This window comes from Myotis lucifugus, unplaced genomic scaffold, assembly GCF_000147115.1.
Source record: "Myotis lucifugus unplaced genomic scaffold, Myoluc2.0 scaffold_190, whole genome shotgun sequence".
Taxonomy (NCBI): domain Eukaryota; kingdom Metazoa; phylum Chordata; class Mammalia; order Chiroptera; family Vespertilionidae; genus Myotis; species Myotis lucifugus.
The window spans coordinates 2,105,309-2,112,255 of record NW_005871238.1 but is presented as its reverse complement, the minus strand read 5'-3'; the positions used below and the strand labels follow the sequence as shown (position 1 = coordinate 2,112,255).

Sequence of the window (6,947 nt, the reverse complement as noted above, 5' to 3'; positions counted from 1 at the left end):
CCCGAACCGGTTTGGCTCAGTGGATAGAGCAACAGCCTGCAGGCTGAAGGGTCCCATGTTAGATTCCGGTCAAGGGCACATGCTCAGATTGCAGGCTCAATTTCCAGCAGGGGGCGTGCAGGAGGCAGCTCATCAGTGATTCTCTCTCATAGTTGATATTTCTCTCTCCCTCTCCCCTCCTCTTTGAAATCAATAAAAATATATTTTTAAAAAGGTTCCATCTTTTATTCTCACTTCTTGTCCAGGAATAATAGGATCCATCACCTGCAGTGCCTTTGGGCTAGCGAGTTTGTTAAAGTGGCAGCTCCTGCCCAGCCGTGTGGCACCATGTTTGAGCAGTTAACCCATGAACAAGGAGGTCACAGTGCGATTCCTGGTCAGGGCACATGCCCTGGTTGAGGGCTCCATCCCCAGTAGGGGGTGTGGAGGAGACAGCTAATTGATGATTATCTCATCATTGATGTTTCTCTCTCTCTTCCCCCCCCTCCCTTCCTCTCTGAAATCAATAAAAATATTTTTTTTTAAAATTAAAGTGGCAGCTCCTGCACCACACCTCCCCCACCTTCCTCCTCTCTCCTCGGAATCACCTCAGAAGACAGCATGGTAGAGGAAGGGACGGATTCAGCCCAGAGCCACCTGCACAGCTGCAAAGCCGGAACCACAGGCCCTTGTTCTCTTTCATCAGCTGCTCTGCCCATCTCCCTGTGCTCCAGCTGGGCAAGCTGTAGCCCAGTCCCTTCGCCCAGCTCCCTCCCCGTGACCTCAGCCTCTCCCTCTTCCTGCACCATCTTTTCTCTTTCCAGATTTTTGTCCCCCTCGTCATCTTCCTGTCTCATTTTTTCTTTCCTCTGTTCCGCCTCATCCTGCGGGTACATTTCCCTCAATATCTCTGCTGTGTCCCAAGCTCTCACTGTGCTCTGTTCGCTTTTAACGTTCCATCTGCCCACGAGGGTCTGACAGCCCGTGAGAGTTAGTGCCTTGGCTGGTTTGTTTCCTTCCTGAGTGAAATAGGAACTCACCGCTTCCCAGCCCGGTGGCCCTGTGTCCGGGAGCCCAGCTTGGGCAAAGGCTCTCTATGGAGCAGACAGCACAACAAACACATTGGTTCACTCTCTCAACACCAGTAGATATCTGTAATGTGATTCCTGATGGACTTTTCCCAATGCCCCGAACTTAGAGCTAAGACAAGGAGACCTCACGCTCCCAAAAGAGCTATACGTAAGTCAGGAATGGCATCACCTCTGAGCTAAGTAAGGCTTGATCGAGTTGATTTTGCTCCCCCAGCAATCCACCTCAGCACTCTTCACCCCCACTCTGTATAAATAGAAGAATGGGGAGGGAGGAGGAAATCATCAGGATCAACATTGTTGGATCTGGGAGAGACCTGTGGCTTTTCCCTCTCTTCTGCATGCATGAGGTCACCTTGCCTTAATGCCAACTGAAAGGGGCTCCAAAAGCACTACACGAGAGAGTCAAGAAATATAAAAAACAGTGAAGCCGCTCTCCTTGGTCGGGCAGTGGATTCGTTGATCTTCCCAAAGACAGAAGCGTGGACTTTGAGTGAGATGGGGAGGAGTCTGTACACTCACTGCTCGGCATGGACACTGCAGAGGTAGCCAGGCTTCACTTGTCTTGCCATCTGGCCACCAGGTAGGGATGGCAGCAGCGGGGTTGGGTGCTACACCCTCGGTGGGAGCTGCGTGGGCGGAGGGCCAGGGAGGCCAAGCCAGAGAAGCCTCCCACATCAGCACTCTTCAGCGGAGAGCTCCCCTCCCACCAACCTGTGGCCCCCCAAACACTCACACCTGTGCTCCACAAATGAGCCAACACACCGATGTCTGTCAGAGAAGGCATCCACAGTGGATCAGTTTTAGTCAGAGAAACAGAGAAAACTAGCAGCGGCCAGGTAACTGAGAACTAGTTTGGCCTCTCTGCCATGCCCTCACCACTAGAGAAGCTGAAATTAGATGAGGCAAATAGAGGGGAGAGGTGTTAGACCATATCTCCCTTCCTATTATAGATTTTTGGACCATGAGACAAGCCTTAGCTGGAGTGACAGGAAGAGGTTAAAGGGGAGTTTTACATTGAACTGCACTGTTGAGTTACTAGAAGTGATAAAAGCAGAACTGAGGGATTTTCCCAAAGCATCCTTCAATGAAGGAAGGCAGATTCGACATAGTCCTGATGTGAATGGGGGGAAAATGTAGGCTCCCAACCAACCAAGTTCACACTATTTAAAAATTGTTTATATGCATTTATTAAGCAACACCATTCTGGATTTAGCACTGAGAAAGACAGGCACAGTTCTTGCCTTCATGCAGTTTATATTCTAGGCTGGAGGACCACCCCAAGGAAAATTAGTAATTTCATTTCATTCATGACAATGCTACAGGTGTCATCAAATATGACAACTGCGAGATAAAAGAGCTGGTGAGGGCGGAGCAAATGTAAACTAGGAAGATCGGATCTAGTGTTGAGGATCAGAGAGAGCTTCCCTTTGGAATCAGAGACTGAAAAATGGAAGGTCAGGGGAGTGTGTGTGGAGAAGCCTTCAAGAAAGAGAAAAGGGCCTGGCCAGTGTTGCTCAATGGTTAGGTGTCGGGCCCATGCACTGAAGGGTCACAGGTTGGATTCACGGTCAAGGGTCCGTACATAGGTTGCAGATTCTATCCCCAGCCTCTGTTAGGGTGCATGTGGGAGGCAACCAATGGATGTGTCTCTCTCACATCGATGTTTCTCTCCCCTTTCCTCTCTTCCATTCTCTTTTTAAAAATCAATGGAAAATAAAAAGAAAGAGGAAAGGCCCTGGCCAGGTGACTTAGTTGGTTGGAGCATCATCTCTTACACTAAAAACATTGCGGATTTGATTCTCTCAGGGTACAACATACCCAGGTTGTGGGTTTGATTTCCTGAGTGCGTACAGGAGGCAACCAGTTGATGTTTCCCTCTCACATCAATGTTTCTCTCTCTCTCTCTCTCTCTCTCTCTCTCTCTCTCTCTCTCTCAAAATAAAAAAAAAATCAATGAGAAGCATATCCATGGGAGAGGATTAGAAAAGAAAGAAAGAGGGCGACTGGAGGGCCGTCTGCGGCGGGCTGCGTCAGCCCTGCTGCTCCGGACCCCGCGCCTGCCGCCGGGAGCTGTCAGCTTCCGCCCGGCTCTGTCACAAGAAGGCTGTCCATCGTTATGAAAATCCCAGAAACGTGGGGTCTCCTGACAAGACATCCAAAACTGTTGGGACTGGATTGGTGGGGGCTCCAGCGTGTGGCGACGCGATGAAATTACAGATCCAGGTGGATGAGACGGGGAAGATCCTGGACGCCAGGTTTAAAACATTTGGCTGCGGTTCCGCAATTGCCTCCAGCCCGCTGGCCACCGAATGGGTGAAAGGAAAGACGGTGGAGGAAGCCTTGACCATCAGAACACAGACATCACCAAGGAGCTGTGCCTGCCTCCCCGTGAAGCCGCACTGCTCCATGCTGGCTGAAGGTGCCATCAAGGCCGCCCTGGCTGATTACAAACTGAAGCAAGAACCCAAGAAGGGAGAGGTGGAGAGGGAACGAGCCCCTGGCGAAGCCTCCAGCAGGGCCTTCAGCTGCTTGCCCGCCCCGTGCTGTCACCTTAGATTCCAGGAAGCTCCTCACACTGCAGTGAAAGGCCCTTGCTGTTCACACTGTGGCTCTGATGCGAGCAGAATACAGTTCAGTTGTTCGGAATCCTGTGGTTTCTTTCAGCCCACTCTTACCGCCTTAATCCTAATTCTGTATATTTTGAATTGAATGTACGGCTTCAAAACTGAAGTCAATAAGTCTTGAATTTTGCTAGTCCACGAAGTGCACAAAGATCTATTTTATCTGAATCTATTTTGGGAAGGATTACCAATAGAATGCCTTGTACGACTCTTTGATAGAACCAAGTATTGTACATAGAACAGATCTGCATCTATATAATAAATTAAAGAGTAAGAAAAAAAAGAAAGGAAAGAAAAGAAAAGAAAAGGAAAGAAAAGGAAAGAAAAGGAAGGATGAGGCGAGGTGCTCTGGGAGAAACAGCCACCACCTGGTTGCTGGAGAGGTGTGAATGAAAATTGGAAAGCTATTACTACATTTCTAGATGGCAAATATAGAGCCATCTTGGGTGGTGGTGCTTGAAAAATAAGCCAGTTCTCAAATAACAATTCTTAGCGTGAATATTCTGGGACTTTCATTTCATAAGAGTCAGGATCAGATCAATGAGAAAAATCTGTTTTTCCTGATATGACTGAGGTCTACGTGTTTCTTAGAAGAACTAGTGAGAAATTCAGCTGTAAGATTGTACCAAGAGGGAGCTTCAATGACAATGGAGTGGACCCACTTTCTCTCTCACCCTTTAGACTGGAGTTGAGCTTTCCTGACTCCAAAATCAACTTTGAGCACAGGAGCATTTCACTCAGCATCAGGCCAGAGCCAGGACATTTGTATTTGAAAAACACAAGAAGGGATTGAAGGAGCAGAAACTGTCCCCTGTAGCATCTGGTTATGTGCAAGACGCCTAAACAAACAAAAAAAAATGTTGGGGAGAATTTCACTGACTGGTTTAGGAGTAACTTGAAGAATCAAGAGAGAAACTGAACATTGGCGCTGAGGTCATGAGATTTAATAGGCAAATTGTTAGGGTGATCAAGATGAATCACTTCCAATTTTTCTTGAGACTTGTGACATTTGGCCTCATATGCAAATTCCTATGACCACTCTTCTTCCTAAAGTTCCCTGGGCTTTTGAGATCTACTGGACAATTCAGTGAAGAATTTTATGTAGTTTCATGGCAGAGTTGGGTGTTCTTTTTCTGAGAAAAGCTGGAAAGGCAGAAGTTACTCTGAAACGGGCCAGTAACCCCTCTCCAGCCCCTTGTATGGGCTCTGGAGACTCCGTGAGGCTAGAGAAGAATCAGACCAAGTAGAGCCAAAGACAGTGAGTGGTAGCATTGGAAAGCTCTCTAGGTCAGCACTACAGAGACACTGACCTAATTCCCGCCTCCCACCTCCTGCCTTGCACCATCACCAAAGACACAAAACTGAGTTCAGGAAACCCTACTTCAGGAAAAAGAGGAAAAGCTTGCCATCCCTGAGATTCAGACTGAGAGACCAGTGTGTCTGAAAGAGAACGCATGGCGAGAGATGAGACCAGTGGGCTCACGGGGGCTGTGTAACACAGGATCCTAGGAATTTCGTCTTGAGGACGCTGGCCAGCCATTGATGGACTTCCAGCAAGGGAGGAGCATGGCTAGGTTTGTGTTGTGAAAGATTGCCCTCACTGACGTATCAAAAGTTCCCAGGAAGTTACAGGTGTTGATAAAAGTGGTTCTCTGTGAACTTTCTGCAGGATGAGGAGGGGAATCAGTAAACTGGAAAATTTGAAATATTTCCTTGAAAAAATCCAGGTGTTAAGTGAGCATTATCTTATTAATTTTTTTCATAAAAAGTTTTTTCTAGATATCGGATAACTAACGTACTGCAATATTGAGAGTTTATATGTAGAACCATGGACCTCAGAAATTATGGTAAATGTATATACTTATATGAATTTTATTATGTTTATATATAGTAATAAGATCAATATATACATATTAAAAATTATGTATTTTTATATAAAGGAGAGAAAATAGGTTCAAAGTGTGGCTAAACTGGAAAAAAAGCTAGAGAAGAATTTGAAACAAAACCTTAAAAGTCAGTATTTTCCCAAGCCACCCTTCATCATTATTTTTCTTCCTATGAAATGTCCTGAAATCTGCATGGTAAACTACACAGTAAACTACAAAGTAAACACACCTCTATAATTAGCACTCAGATCAAGGAACTTATTATTAACTTTAAATATATGCAAGGGATTAGGACTGTGTGATACTGTTCTCAGAAGATGAGGACAGACATTGGCAAATGCCCTCCTCATTCTCCTTGACTCCCAAGCACACGTGCACAAAGCATACACACATTAACCTTCTTCCCATACATCTGACTGCAAAGATGTTCCTCTTACATGATTAGACCATTCTCTGGTGGCAAAGACTCCTAACTGCTTATTAAATAAATTCACCTTCCCCTTTTCACAAATTCACAAACCCTGATGTTTAGTTGGACGTGTTGCCATTCATCTAAAGGCTGTGTTTTCCAACTCTTTTACATGGAACTAAGTTTTAGCCACTGCTAATAAGCAGAAATCGTGTAGAATTTCCAGCAATGGATAGGAACATATTTTCCATTTCTTCTTTTATCCTGTTGCCTGAGACTCCCCCAGCCCACCCCCTAATAACAAAGGATGTATGCAGCTTTAATAGCCATCTTGTACTATGAGAACAAAGGCCATAAACTAAGGATGATAGGACCACCATATCTTAAAGATATCTGAGGAGTCACTATACTCAACTAAACAGCCTACTGCTTGTCTTTTTTTAGTTGAGACAGTAATAAACATGTATCTTGTTTAAGGTACTCTTTTCCAGGTTTCTTAAACTCATTCTATTTCTAATCCTAACTGATTTACCATGTGTAGCTTCAAACAGATTTACCTACCTCCTAAAAGGAACCATCTAAAGGTTATAGTCAACTCTTGCACAAGAAGTCATGACATGGATACAGTCCTCTGAGTTCAGTTTTGCAAATGATGGTGATTCTGCTTTTAGTTCCCTATATTATGGGTCAACTTCACTTGAAAATAGAAATTCTAAATAAAATATTACCAAATTAATTTCATTAACATTAGAAGATATACCATAGGGATTATTCCAGGAATGCAAAGATGGTGTAACTTTAAAAAAAATCTATTTATGTATTAGTTAGGCCAATTAAAGGGGGAAAGCATACAATCACTTCAATAAATGAATAAAAGATGTAGAAAAATTGACAATGATTTTAATCAACCTAGAAGATGAGAATTCACTTAACCTGACAAAGAGAATTTCACATTCTCTCT

At 44.9% G+C, this 6,947-nt stretch overlaps 1 pseudogene; it reads left to right on the top strand.

The window, feature by feature from the left end:
• Window positions 1–1,597: 1,597 nt before the first annotated feature.
• LOC102430342 lies at window positions 1,598–4,782 on the top strand (annotated as a pseudogene).
• The last annotated feature ends 2,165 nt before the right edge of the window (window positions 4,783–6,947 follow it).